Source organism: Chelonia mydas, chromosome 12 (genome assembly GCF_015237465.2).
Source record: "Chelonia mydas isolate rCheMyd1 chromosome 12, rCheMyd1.pri.v2, whole genome shotgun sequence".
Classification (NCBI taxonomy): Eukaryota; Metazoa; Chordata; order Testudines; family Cheloniidae; genus Chelonia; species Chelonia mydas.
Window position 1 is genome coordinate 25,761,469 of NC_051252.2, and position 14,562 is coordinate 25,776,030.

General features: G+C 43.6%; 1 long non-coding RNA gene across 1 annotated transcript in view; it reads left to right on the forward strand.

Annotated features, from left to right (window-relative positions):
• Positions 1-14,562, forward strand: part of LOC122462525 — a 207,503-nt gene that overhangs the window by 46,141 nt on the left and 146,800 nt on the right. The gene's annotated exons all lie outside the window — the stretch shown is intronic.

The following is a 14,562-nucleotide window of genomic DNA, read 5'->3' on the forward strand; positions in this document are numbered from 1 at the left end:
CCCCCTGAGTACTCTTCACTTTGATATTCTAGGGGATGGAGGGGTGGAATTTGTGGACCTGCCTTCGGATTTGGAAATTACATCCAAACTGCATAGCCTATTGGTGGCAAACATGGGGATATCGTCCCGCCATGAATTCCTAATTTTCCAAACTTTTCCTAAACTAGTATTACACGCATTTAATTGTCATTTGCTACATATTCAAAGTGTTATGCTGTGGATAAGAACTACAAATAGATCCTTTAGGCTTGGCAATCTTTCTGTTTTTTACTGCAAGGGTGGTTGAAAGTTGTGTTCTACAGTAGGTGTTAAATTAGGCAGAACTTTAAAACCAATTTAAACCCTTTATACAATATGTATAGAGTACACAGCAGAGGGCATACATTTATTTGAAGTATCACTCTGGCTTCATAAATGGTTTCAGCAGCTCTGCAGCACTTCTCGGGGTCAGAATTTAGGTAGTGTGAGCCTATCTAGATGACATACCCATGACAAATTTGTTTTCCCTTTACTGCTTGATCCAGCACAAGGACACAGATGAGAGATCTAATAGAATGATGTCTGCCTGTTTACTTGTAACTATGAAAAGAAGTTATATTACAACAGTTCTTGCCTAAGTTACAAAATAGAAATAAACATTTTTGAAAAGCAATATTATTGTTTTTAATCTCTTTTTACTCCCCCCCCCAAGATTGTCACAAAAAGAGTATGACCAAGACGGTTGTTCTGTTGTTGTTAAGTATTCCAGAGAACAGAAAGCAAGACAAATGTCTTATTTCTTGATTGCCTTTTTTAAACATTTCCTAAATTAATCTCATTAATAAATATCAGAAATGCTAATACATGGGCTTTGTGTATAGTTACAGTACTTATTTAGGTCACCTATTTGGGGAATAGATGCAGAGGGTGGATTGTCCATAATTTATAAAGAAAAATCCCTTTTTGACAACTTCAGGATACATTTTTAAAGCAATGTGCCATGGTTTAAGTATATAATTCCCATAAACGTACATGGCTACATTAACAATAAATAATACATGCTCAGAAACAAAATGGACAACATATCTGTCAGGTAACCTCTATGCCTGAAGCATGGGAGCTAGGAGTTGGGAACATCTCAGTGCTAAAATGGTGGAAAAAAAGAGCAATGATATGTAACCCACATGGCTGTTAGCTCATGCGGTAGAGGCTCATGCACTAAGCTCCAGATATGCCCCAGGTTTGATCTTGCCCGCCAACGATCGGGGTCCATCAGCGTTATAGATACACTTCCAAGCACTACCCAGAACCCAATTTTTATGAAATCATGATGACAAAATAAGAAGCTAGTCAGAACAGATTGTGCAGATCTTCTATACTCATCTCTCTCCTTTTTTGAATGCTCCAGTCAGCAGTGAAATAAATTAATTATATTGACACTTAACTGCCAAGGCAAATTATGATAAATGAACAGCCTGTTTAATGAATAGGAGAAGTTCACTCAAGGAGCTATTGTTTTAACTTGTCTGCAGACTCCGGCAGACATGACTCCAAGGCTTTACACTTGGTTCAGTTTACTGTAAATGATATATTTGGAACCATAAAAGCAGACTTTGGGGCAGAAGATGTCAGTCTCCAAAAAGAGTATTCTTATGCGTAGTCACCACAAGCTGGCCTGGTTCAATCGTTGCTTTTGCTCCAAAAACAAAGGGCCGCCCCACTTGATCAAAAAATAAAATCTCTATTAGTCTGAATAATATTAGAGTTTTTATTCTCAATAACTCTCCAGCCACTAGATGGTGAAAAAAATGAAAACTACATGAAGACTGATTTGATCCAGCAGCTATTGGTACACATACAGATGACCCAGAATACTGTATGTTGTACACTGCTTGGGAAGCTGTCGCTTGACCAGGTCTCATGGGACGTAATGGCAAAACGCCGAATTGACTTAAATAAGTACAGGATTTTTACCTTTGGGTATCTTTTGCAGCCCATTGTGGAAGAGGAAGTCTGCACCGATTCTGAACAACATTTATGAATGTAGGAGCAAATCTTTATTCCAGTGTCCATCTGAAATAGCTTGGCTATTTCCTGCGTGGACATTTGGTGGTGAGGGAGGAAGGCTGACTTAAAAATTTTATGTCAGGGTTATCGCTCTATTACATTTTATAGGACTATTCCATAAGTCTCTGTGTCTCTCGAATCCCCTGCTAGTACAGATTTTTCTGCCTTAATGTGAGATTTTTCACCTCACAACCAAGTTCATCTTCCTGTTTCATCTTGGAATTAAATCATAATCCCGTCTTTGTGACACTGGAAGCCTTCTGACAGAAATTACTGTGTTATCACCGGTTAATTGTTAGGGTAACGTCAATGCAGGCTTTAGGAGCAGGACAGTACAGTAATACCTTACATTTGTGCAATGCCTTTCATCCCAAAAGATCTCAAAGCACTTTACAACTACAGTGAAACCGTGCTGAGTTAATGGATAATTTGTCACAGTCCTCACTGTAATATTTAGTAAGCAGTCAGAGGGAAAACTGATTGGAGAGAAGGCACAGCACTTTGAGGTACTGTTTGTGCAGTAAATTAGACTTACTAGAAACATAAACTCATTAGCATGAGTAGAGCTATTAACTTCAATACAACTCCTCATAGCACTACTTGGTAGTGTTTTCATGACCTAGCTCTTAATCTGTGTATATATGGGAATCCATTTACCCATCACTGAAATGCAGCCACCTCTGGAATGGAAAGTAGCAGCTGTTCAACAGCATACAGCAGCACTACTGAGCAGATTGGGACAAGAAGAGAAGATGAATACTCTACCAACCTAAAGCTGCCAGGAGAATTTTGGTACCCAAATTGTAATTTACTCAGGATGCTAGAGGCAAACATCTCCACTATTGTGAAAAGTGCTGGGGGAATTGTTAGTAACAACAAATATTCAACACTTTACTCTACCTCATCCGACATCTGGGTTATGAAAGAGAAAACTGACACTAAGATTCAAATAGCTTTGGTAATTAGCAGAAACAGGGGTAACAGAGAGTAGGGAAAAAATGAAAGGTAAACAGATTGATATTTGCAGAGTTGCTTTCAGGATTATTCCAGTGTGAAAGTTCTTTTTAAATTACTGATTGTGATCACATATACATTGTCTCATGTTATGTACGCCCCCTTGTTCTTTTCTCATGCCTCTTTGTTATTGTGCTTTTAAACCTTAATCATTTTCCCACAGAAATGAAAATTGTTATTAGCATCTGTTATCTGCAGAATTATTGTGCCTGTTAAAAGGCTTATTTCTATTATTTCCACGTCTTTTCTGCAAGTCCCTCCATTGATAATTAGCGTATCTTTCAAATACCGGTGAGGGACAAGGGTCATGAATTTGCAGCATAAGACCAGAATTGTCCTCTAATGGCTAATACTGTAGCAGGTACCATTAAAATACAAGTATTACAAAAGAAGCAATAATCCCAGGCTGTGTTTTATTGTACATGTTGCCGAGGAGATCTGACTTTGAGAGTGACTTTGGGACCTTTGCCCCTTGTAATGGCTACAGCAGAAGTTGTCCAGGAGGTGCACGTCTCCTTGTTAACTCTATTGCTTTAACACTGAGCAGTGTGGTGAGACTGCTGACTTCCCATCTTGGCTAAGTCTTGGGTGACAGTGGGTGGTGGTGGTGGGCAACAGTGGGTGGTGGGGCAACCATCTGGGAAGGATGGAGAATTACGTAGGTGATAAAGTTATTGCTTAGGCAAAGCAGAGCAGCCAAAAGGCTGAGTTTAACCAGAGCATGGTAGAATCTCTTGTGGTTCAGAGCTGCTACGGCGGTTCTTATGAAACTCTTCCTCCCATCCCAGCACAGGGGTATGGCTTGGAGAAAGGGGATCTGGACTGGGCATCTCCACACACCAGTGATCCCTAGCTTTTGGAACAGTCCCTTGGAGCCTTTGGCAGCTGGGCATAAATTTGAGCAGCCCTCTGGAGTAGTTTGAAATACCAGATTAGGCTCAATGGTGTACAATGGCGAATACTGGAGTCAGTGGATACTAATGCTATCATTAAGGATATGTTATCCTTTGTAATCCTGACTAAAGTCATGTAACTGGGCTAGGTGTTAATTTGGTATGTTACCAGCACTCCTTAAATCTCACCCCATTATTACATTATTCACTAATACAATCCAGGTCTTAGGAAAACAGCAATCATGAGAGGCATTGGAAAGGGAAATTTGAATATCCGAATGTAGCTGTACAGTTCAGAAATACATGTTGATTGCTTGACTCTGGTGCCACAGCTAGAACTCATGGACTTGACACATGCAGGTAAATGAATAGAAAAGGCTCATATAACTTTAAAAATTCAAAAGTAATTATTTTGCTGGCAATTCTGCAGGTACAGATGATTTTCCCTGTTGTTTCTGTCTCTTTATTTGTATTAGCATTTCCAGGTGCACTTCTCTAGTCCATCTCCACCGGTTTCATCTGACACCTCCATATGTAACTAAACTTCAGAGTGAAATTGCCTGTCTAAAGAGAATGTTTGTCTTTTTTAACCCATCTTTCCCAAGAATTAAGATCAAAATTAGCTCCTTCTCTGAGTGGGTATAATATCTGAAACAAGTTTGAAAAGGACTGAGAAAGCTGCTCTGGGAAGAACTACCTAAAAAGTGTCTATGTTTCAGAGGTATGATGAAACCCCATAATTCATATAAATAAAATTTGTTTTTCCAGAACACAAGTTTTTGGGTCTAAAGGGTATCCCCTGAGAGAGACAGTGGGAAACAACCCATTATTTTTTTTATTACCTTTGTGTTTAGTTTTTTGCTTGTTTTACTAATTTTATGCTAATAACTTTATTCCTACATTAAGTTTTACTTTATGCTGCATAAACTAATGAGTAAAACAATATTTCTCAAACATAAATATTAAAAGCACTGTCAAGATTTTTAGACTCTTCTTATAATTATTAGGCTATTTTATCCCTAAATTATAATTGTACTACCACATCACAATTCAGAATTGAACATGGCACGTAAATGGCAAAATACCATGATTCTATTCCTTAATACTAGTAATTAATCACATAGGAAGCCTGTCTGAACAGAGAACTCTGTCTAAATTGTTGCTACTGCAAAGATAAGATTTACTCTTTTCTGTGGAAGTGTTGAAGCTTACTTATTATACCACAAACATTAAAGAAATGTATTGTCATTTTGATTTAAAAAGACAAGTGAAGTATGTACATGTGATGCGTCTCTGGTAAATTCCATATGCTGAGTGAACTCCTGAAGGCTTCATTCATGCAAGTAATCCTATGGCAGTAAATGAGATTACTCATGTGACTAAGGTGAGTAGGCTTTGGCTTTTTTTGATGATTTCAGATAGTTCACATATGGGGACAAGTTACATCCTCAGTTATACCTATGCACATTGGCTCCAGTAGGGTTACGTGAGCATAATGGAGAGCAGAATCTGGCCCAGTGTTTACAGAAGGACTGATTAAATAGATAGATTTTGTTAATTCACACCCCAATCCTGCAAACATGTGTTCAGTTTAAGCATGAGTAGTCTTAATGGAGTTAAATGGGACTACATGCCTAAGATTAACCCTATGTATAAGTGTTTGCAGAATCAGGGCCTTGATTTGTGACAGTTTGTGGTCTCATAGGTGCAGACGCCATGGTCAAACCTGATGGAAGAAATAATTATTAAAATCACAATATGTTTTGGCAGTTCACAAAAGTGTTGTAGTATTATAATTCACACCTCTTGTTCCCCTTTCCTAAAATACAAAATTTTCTCTGAAAATTGTGGGGTTTCAAATAAAGTTGCTTTCTCTTGAGCAGACATCTGTGAACTTAGAGTATTAGAGACACAAGATGGTGAGGTAATACCTTTTATTGGACCAACTTGATGTAAGAGATGAGCTTTCGAGTTTACATAGAACTGTTCTTCAGGTCTGGGAAAATACTTGAATTCTGACACTGAATACATTTCCCAGACCTGAAGAAGAGCTTTGTAAGCTCGAAAGCTTGTCTCTTACATCAACAGAGGTAGGTCCAATAAAAGATATTACATCATCCACCTTTGTCTCTCTAATATCGTGGGACTAAAATGGCTACCATAACATTGCAAACAACTTAGGCAGTGGTTCGCAAACTGTGGGTCGGGATCCCAAGTGGGTTGTGACCCTGTTTCAATGGGATCACCAGAGCTGGTGTTAGACTTGCTGGGGCCCAGGACCAAAGCCGAAGCCTGAACCCCACCACTCAGGGCTTCAGCCCAAGGTGGCGGGGTTTGAGCTTCGGCTTTGGACCCCCTGCCTGGGGCAGAAGGGCTTGGGCTTCGGCTTTGGAGGAGGAGGTTCTTCAGCAGGAAAAGGCACTGATTAACCAGTGCCTGGAGCAGGAGGCATGCCATAGAGAACAGGAGCATTCCCTAATGGAGAGGTTCATTGAACTGGTGACCGAGCGAGTTCAGGGTCCACCAGCTGCTTCATGCATGCAAGCCAGGATAAATGAAAGTTCTGTAACTAATAGCTCTGGCTCAATCTCCAAAAAGCTCCATGCCAGTCAGACCGTGTTGGGGAGTTTTTGTGTGATGATTTCTCTATTTGGTGCCTTTTTAAAAAAACTGGAATGAAATCACTCTTATAGATTCATAGCCCTGGTCTACACTAGGACTTTAGGTCGAATTTAGCAGTGTTAAATCGATGTAAACCTGCACCCGTCCACACGATGAAGCCCTTTATTTCAACTTAAAGGGCTCTTAAAATCGATTTCCTTACTCCACCCCTGACAAGTGGATTAGCGCTTAAATCGGCCTTGCCGGGTCGAATTTGGGGTACTGTGGACACAATTCGACGGTATTGGCCTCCGGGAGCTATCCCAGAGTGCTCCATTGTGACCGCTCTGGACAGCACTCTCAACTCAGATGCACTGGCCAGGTAGACAGGAAAAGAACCGCGAACTTTTGAATCTCATTTCCTGTTTGGCCAGTGTGGCAAGCTGCAGGTGACCATGCAGAGCTCGTCAGCAGAGGTGACCATGATGGAGTCCCAGAATCGCAAAAGAGCTCCAGCATGGACCGAACGGGAGGTACAGGATCTGATCGCTGTATGGGGAGAGGAATCCGTGCTATCAGAACTCCGTTCCAGTTTTCGAAATGCCAAAACCTTTGTCAAAATCTCCCAGGGCATGAAGGACAGAGGCCATAACAGGGATCCGAAGCAGTGCCACGTGAAACTTAAGGAGCTGAGGCAAGCCTACCAGAAAACCAGAGAGGCGAATGGCCGCTCCGGGTCAGAGCCCCAAACATGCCGCTTCTATGATGAGCTGCGTGCCATTTTAGGGGGTTCAGCCACCACTACCCCAGCCGTGTTGTTTGACTCCTTCAACAGAGATGGAGGCAACACGGAAGCAGGTTTTGGGGACGAAGAAGATGATGATGATGATGAGGTTGTAGATAGCTCACAGCAAGCAAGCGGAGAAACCGGTTTTCCCGACAGCCAGGAACTGTTTCTCACCCTGGACCTGGAGCCAGTACCCCCCGAACCCACCCAAGGCTGCCTCCTGGACCCGGCAGGCGGAGAAGGGACCTCCGGTGAGTGTACCTTTTAAAATACTATACATGGTTTAAAAGAAAGCATGTGAAAGGATTACTTTGCCCTGGCATTCGTGGCTCTCCTGGATGTACTCCCAAAGCCTTTGCAAAAGGTTTCTGGGGAGGGCAGACTTATTGCGTCCTTCATGGTAGGACACTTTACCACTGCAGGCCAGTAACACGTACTCGGGAATCATTGTACAACAAAGCATTGCAGTGTATGTTTGCTGGCGTTCAAACAACATCCGTTCTTTATCTCTCTGTGTTATCCTCAGGAGAGTGAGATATTATTCATGGTCACCTGGTTGAAATAGGGTGCTTTTCTTCAGGGGACACTCAGAGGAGCCCGTTCCTGCTGGGCTGTTTGCCTGCGGCTGAACAGAAATGTTCCCCACTGTTAGCCACGGGGAGGGGGGAGGGTTGAGGGGGTAGCCACGCGGTGGAGGGAGGCAAAATGCGACCTTGTAACGAAAGCACATGTGCTATGTATGTAATGTTAACAGCAAGGTTTACCCTGAAAGAGTGTAGCCACTGTTTTATAAAATGTGTCTTTTTAAATACCGCTGTCCCTTTTTTTCCTCCACCAGCTGCATGTGTTTCAATGATCACAGGTCTTATCCTTCCCAGAGGCTAGTGAAGATTAGAAAGAAAAAAAACGCACTCGTGATGAAATGTTCTCTGAGCTCATGCTGTCCTCCCACACTGACAGAGCACAGACGAATGCGTGGAGGCAAATAATGTCAGAGTGCAGGAAAGCACAAAATGACCGGGAGGACAGGTGGCGGGCTGAAGAGAGTAAGTGGCGGGCTGAAGAGAGTAAATGGCGGGCTGAAGACAGGGCTAAAGCTCAAATGTGGCGGCAGCGTGATGAGAGGAGGCAGGATTCAATGCTGAGGCTGCTGGAGGACCAAACTAGTATGCTCCAGTGTATGGTTGAGCTGCAGCAAAGGCATCTGGAGCACAGACTGCCACTACAGCCCCTGTGTAACCAACCGCCCTCCTCCCCAAGTTCCATAGCCTCCACACCCAGACGCCCAAGAACGCGGTGGGGGGGCCACCAGCCAACCAGCCACTCCGCCACAGAGGATTGCCCCCAAAAAAGAAGGCTGGCATTCAATAAATTTTAAAGTTGTAAACTTTTAAAGTGCTGTGTGGCCTTGTCCTTCCCTCCTCCACCTCCCCTCCTGGTCTACCTTGGTAGTCATCCCCCTATTTGTGTGATGAATGAATAAAGAATGCATGAATGTGAAGCAACAATGACTTTATTGCCTCTGCAAGCAATGATCGAAAGGGAGGAGGGGAGGGTGGTTAGCTTACAGGGAAGTAGAGTGAACCAAGGGGCGGGGGGTTTCATCAAGGAGAAACAAAGAGAACATTCACACCGTAGCCTGGCCAGTCATGAAACTGGTTTTCAAAGCTTCTCTGATGTGTGCCGCTCCCTCCTGTGCTCTTCTAACCGCCCTGGTGTCTGGCTGCACGTAACGAGCAGCCAGGCGATTTGCCTCAACCTCCCACCCCGCCATAAACGTCTCCCCCTTACTCTCACAGATATTGTGGAGCACACAGCAAGCAGTAATAACAGTGGGAATATTGGTTTCGCTGAGGTCTAAGCGAGTCAGTAAACTGCGCCAGCACGCCTTTAAACGTCCAAATGCACATTCTACCACCATTCTGCACTTGCTCAGCCTGTAGTTGAACAGCTCCTGACTACTGTCCAGGCTGCCTGTGTACGGCTTCATGAGCCATGGCATTAAGGGGTAGGCTGGGTCCCCAAGGATACATATAGGCATTTCAATGTCCCCAACAGTTATTTTCTGATCTGGGAATAAAGTCCCTTCCTGCAGCTTTTGAAACAGACCAGAGTTCCTGAAGATGCGAGCGTCATGTACCTTTCCCGGCCATCCCACGTTGATGTTGGTGAAACGTCCCTTGTGATCCACCAGAGCTTGCAGCACTATTGAAAAGTACCCCTTGCGGTTTATGTACTCGCCGGCTTGTGCTCCGGTGCCAAGATAGGGATATGGGTTCCGTCTATGGCCCCACCACAGTTAGGGAATCCCATTGCAGCAAAGCCATCCACTATGACCTGCACATTTCTCAGGGTCACTACCCTTGATATCAGCAGATCTTTGATTGCGTTGGCTACTTGCATCACAGCAGCCCCCACAGTAGATTTGCCCACTCCAAATTGATTCCCAACTGACCGGTAGCTGTCTGGCATTGCAAGCTTCCACAGGGCTATCGTCACTCATTTCTCAACTGTGAGGGCTGCTCTCATCTTGGTATTCATGCACTTCAGGGCAGGGGAAAGCAAGTCACAAAGTTCCATGAAAGTGCCCTTACGCATGTGAAAGTTTCGCAGCCACTGGGAATCGTCCCAGACCTGCAACACTATGCGGTCCCACCAGTCTGTGCTTGTTTCCCGAGCCCAGAATCGGCGTTCCACAGCATGAACCTGCCCCATTAGCACCATGATGCATGCATTGGCAGGGCCCATGCTTTCAGAGAAATCTGTGTCCATGTCCTGATCGCTCACGTGATCGCGCTGACGTCGCCTCCTCGCCCGGTATCGCTCTGCCAGGTTCTGGTGCTGCATATACTGCTGGATAATGCATGTGGTGTTTAATGTGCTCCTAATTGCCAAAGTGAGCTCAGCGGCCCCCATGCTTGCCTTAGTATGGCGTCCGCACAGAAAAAAGGCGCGGAATGATTGTCTGCCGTTGCTCTGATGGAGGGAGGGGCGACTGATGACACGGCTTACAGGATTGGCTTCAGGGAGCTAAAATCAACAAAGGGGGTGGCTTTACATCAAGGAGTATTTCAGGCAGGACTTCACGGAGGGTTCCAATGAGAAATGGTGCACCTAAGTTATTGTTCTTATTGGAACAAGGAGGTTAGTCTGGTCTCTGATTGATACATGGCTAGATTTACCTCGTTGCACCTTCCCTGTGAGTGACTACAGTGTGACTTAGAGGAATGAGTCCCCTAGATGGGGGGGGGGGGAAGCAAATGAGTACAAAACAAATCTGGTCTATTTCTTGTTTTGATCCACTCCATCTATCTTTTACATCTTTGGTTGGCAGCAGACGGTGCAGAAGGACTGCATGCCATTCACATCTCATGGCTGCCCGGCAGAAGATGATGCAATACGACTGCTAGCCATCCTCATCTCTTGCCTGCCCGGCAGAAGACGGTACAGTACGACTGCTAGCAATCCGTAACGCCTGCATGCTCACCATAAGACGGTTCAATAGGACTGACTGCAGGACTAAAGAGAATGACCTGGTCATGTCACTCCAAATTTAGTCCCTGCGCCCATGTCTGTCCAGGTGCTCCCGGCCGACGTGGCCAGGAGCACCTCAGACATGATGATGACGGCTACCAGTCGTATTGCACCGTCTGCTGCCACAAGGCAAGGGGTTGCTGCTACTGTGTAGCAATGCAGTACCGCGTCTGCCAGCACCCAGGAGACATACGGTGACGGTTACCTGAGCGGGCTCCATGCTTGCCGTGGTATGGCATCTGCACAGGTAACTCAGGAAAAAAGGTGCAAAATGATTGTCTGCCCTTGCTTTCACGGAGGGAGGGAGGGAACGGGGGCCTGACGATATGTACCCAGAACCACCCGCGACAATGTTTTAGCCCCATCAGGCATTGGGATCTCAACACAGAATTCCAATGGGCAGCGGAGACTGCGGGAACTGTGGGATAGCCACCCACAGTGCAACACTCCGGAGGTCGACTCTAGCCTCGGTACTGTGGAAGCACTCCGCCGAGTTAATGCACTTAATGCACTTAATGCACTTAGAGCATTTTCTGTGGGGACACACACACTCGAATATATAAAACCAATTTCTAAAAAACCGACTTCTATAAATTCGACCTAATTCTGTAGTGTAGACATACCCATAGATACTAAGGTCAGAAAGGACCATTATGATCATCTAGTCCGACCTCCTGCACAACGCAGGCCACAGAATCTCACCCACCCACTCCTGCGATAAACCTCTCACCTATGTCTGAGCTATTGAAGTCCTCAAATCGTGGTTTAAAGACTTCAAGGAGCAGAGAATCCTCCAGCAAGTGACCCGTGCCCCATGCTACAGAGGAAAGCAAAAAACCTCCAGGGCCTCTTCCAATCTGCCCTGGAGGAAAATTCCTTCCCGACCCCAAATATGGCGATCAGCTAAACCCTGAGCATATGGCCAAGATTCACCAGCCAGATACCGAGGAAAGAATTCTCTGTAGTAACTCAGATCCCACCCCATCTAACATCCTATCACAGGCCATTGGACCTATTTACTATGAATATTTAAAGATCAATTAATTACCAAAATCATATTATCCCATCATACCATCTCCTCCATAAACTTATCGAGTTTAATCTTAAAGCCAGATAGGTCTTTTGCCGCCACTGCTTCCCTTGGAAGGCTATTCCAAAACTTCACTCCTCTGATGGATAGAAACCTTCGTCCAATTTCAAGTCTAAACTTCCCAATGGCCAGTTTATATCCATTTGTTCTTGTGTCCACATTGGTACTGAGCTTAAATAATTCCTCTCCCTCTCCGGTATTTATCCCTCTGATATATTTATAGAGAGCAATCATATCTCCCCTCAACCTTCTTTTACTTAGACTAAACAAGCCAAGCTCCTTGAGTCTCCTTTCATAAGACAGGTTTTCCATTCCTCGGATCATCCTAGTAGCCCTTCTCTGTACCTGTTCCAGTTCGAATTCATCCTTCTTAAACATGGGAGACTAGAACTGCACACAGTATTCCAGGTGAGGTCTCACCAGTGCCTTGTATAATGGTACTAAAACCTCCTTATCTCTACTGGAAATACCTCGCCTGATGCATCCCAATACTGCATTAGCTTTTTTCACGGCCATATCACATTGGCAGCTTATAGTCATCCTATGATCAACCAGTACCCCAAGGTCCTTCTCCTCCTCCATTGCTTCTAATTGATGCATCCCCAGCTTATAACTAAAATTCTTGTTATTAATCCCTAAATGCATAACCTTACACTTCTCACTATTAAATTTCATCCTATTACTATTACTCCAGTTTACAAGGTCATCCAAATCTTCCTGTATGATTTCCTGGTCCTTCTCTAAATTGGCAATACTTCCCAGCTTTGTATCATCTGCAAACTTTATTAGCACACTCCCACTTTTTGTGCTGAGGTCAGTAATAAAAAGATTAAGTAAGATTGGTCCCAAAACTGATCCCTGAGGAACTCCACTGGTAACCTCCTTCCAGCCTGACAGTTCACCTTTCAGTATGACCCTCTGTAGGCTCCCTGTTAACCAATTCCTTATCCACCTTTTCAATTTTCATATTGATCCCCATTTTTTCCAATTTAACTAATAATTCCCCATGTGGCACGGTATCAGACGCCTTACTGAAATCTAGGTAAATTAGATCCACTGCGTTTCCTTTGTCTAAAAAATCTGTTACTTTCTCAAAGAAGGAGATCAGGTTGGTTTGGCACGATCTACCTTTTGTAAAACCATGTTGTATTTTGTCCCATTTACCATTGACTTCAATGTCCTTAACTACTTTCTCCTTCAAAAATTTTTCCAAGACCTTGCCTACTACAGATGTCAAACTAACAGGCCTGTAGTTACCCGGATCACTTTTTTTTCCCTTTCTTAAAAATAGGAACTATGTTAGCAATTCCCCAGTCATAAACCCCTGAGTTTACAGATTCATTAAAAATTCTTGCTAATGGGCTTGCAATTTCATGTGCCAATTCCTTTAATATTCTTGGATGAAGATTATCTGGGCCCCCCGATTTAGTCCCATTAAGCTGTTAGAGTTTGGTTTCTACCTCAGATATGGTAATATCTCCCTCCACATCCTCATTCCCATTTGTCATGCTACCATTATCCCTAAGATCCTTGTTAGCCTTATTAAAGACTGAGGCAAAGTATTTGTTTAGATATTGGGCCATGCCAAGATTATCCTTGACTTCCACTCCATCCTCAGTGTTTAGCGGTCCCACTTCTTCTTTTTTTGTTTTCTTCTTATTTATATGGCTATAGAACCTTTTACTATTGGTTTTAATTCCCTTTGCAAGGTCCAACTCTACTTGACTTTTAGCCTTTCTCACTTTATCCCTACATGTTCTGACCTCAATAAGGTAGCTTTCATTGCTGATCCCTCCCATCTCCCACTTCCTGTATGCTTTCTGCTTTTTCTTAATTACCTCTCTGAGATGCTTGCTCATCCAGCTTGGTCTACAACTCCTGCCTATGAATTTTTCCCCCTTTCTTGGGATGCAGGCTTCCGATAGCTTCTGCAGCTTTGATTTAAAGTAAGCCCAGGCCTCCTCTGCCTTTAGATCCATAAGTTCTTCAGTCCAATCCACTTCCCTAACTAATTTCCTTAATTTTTGAAAGTCAGCCTTTTTGAAATCAAAAACCCTAGTTGCAGATTTATTTTTGTTAATCCTTCTGTTCAGTTTGAACTGAATTAGCTCATGATCACTTGAACCAAGATTGTCCCCTACAACCATTTCTTCTATGAGGTCCTCACTACTCACCAAAACCAAATCTAAAATGGCATCCCCTCTAGTCGGTTCAGCAACTACTTGATGAAGGAATCCATCAGCTATCGCATCTAGGAACATCTGAGCCCGATTATTATTACTTGCACTCGTCCTCCAGTCTAGATCTGGGAGGTTAACGTCTCCCATGATCACGCAGTTTCCATTAGTATTTACTTCATTAAAAACATTAAAGAGGGCTCTATCCATATCCAAATTAGATCCCAGTGGTCTATAGCACACCCCAAACACTATCCCAGGGGAGGCTCTAATAGTTTTCTTCCCCAATGTAATTTTTGCCCAGACGGACTCTGTCTTATCCATTCCATCACTTCTTATTTCTTTACATTCTACCTCATCATTGATATACAATGCTACTCCACCAGCTTTACCTTTATTTCTGTCTTTCCTAAACAGCAC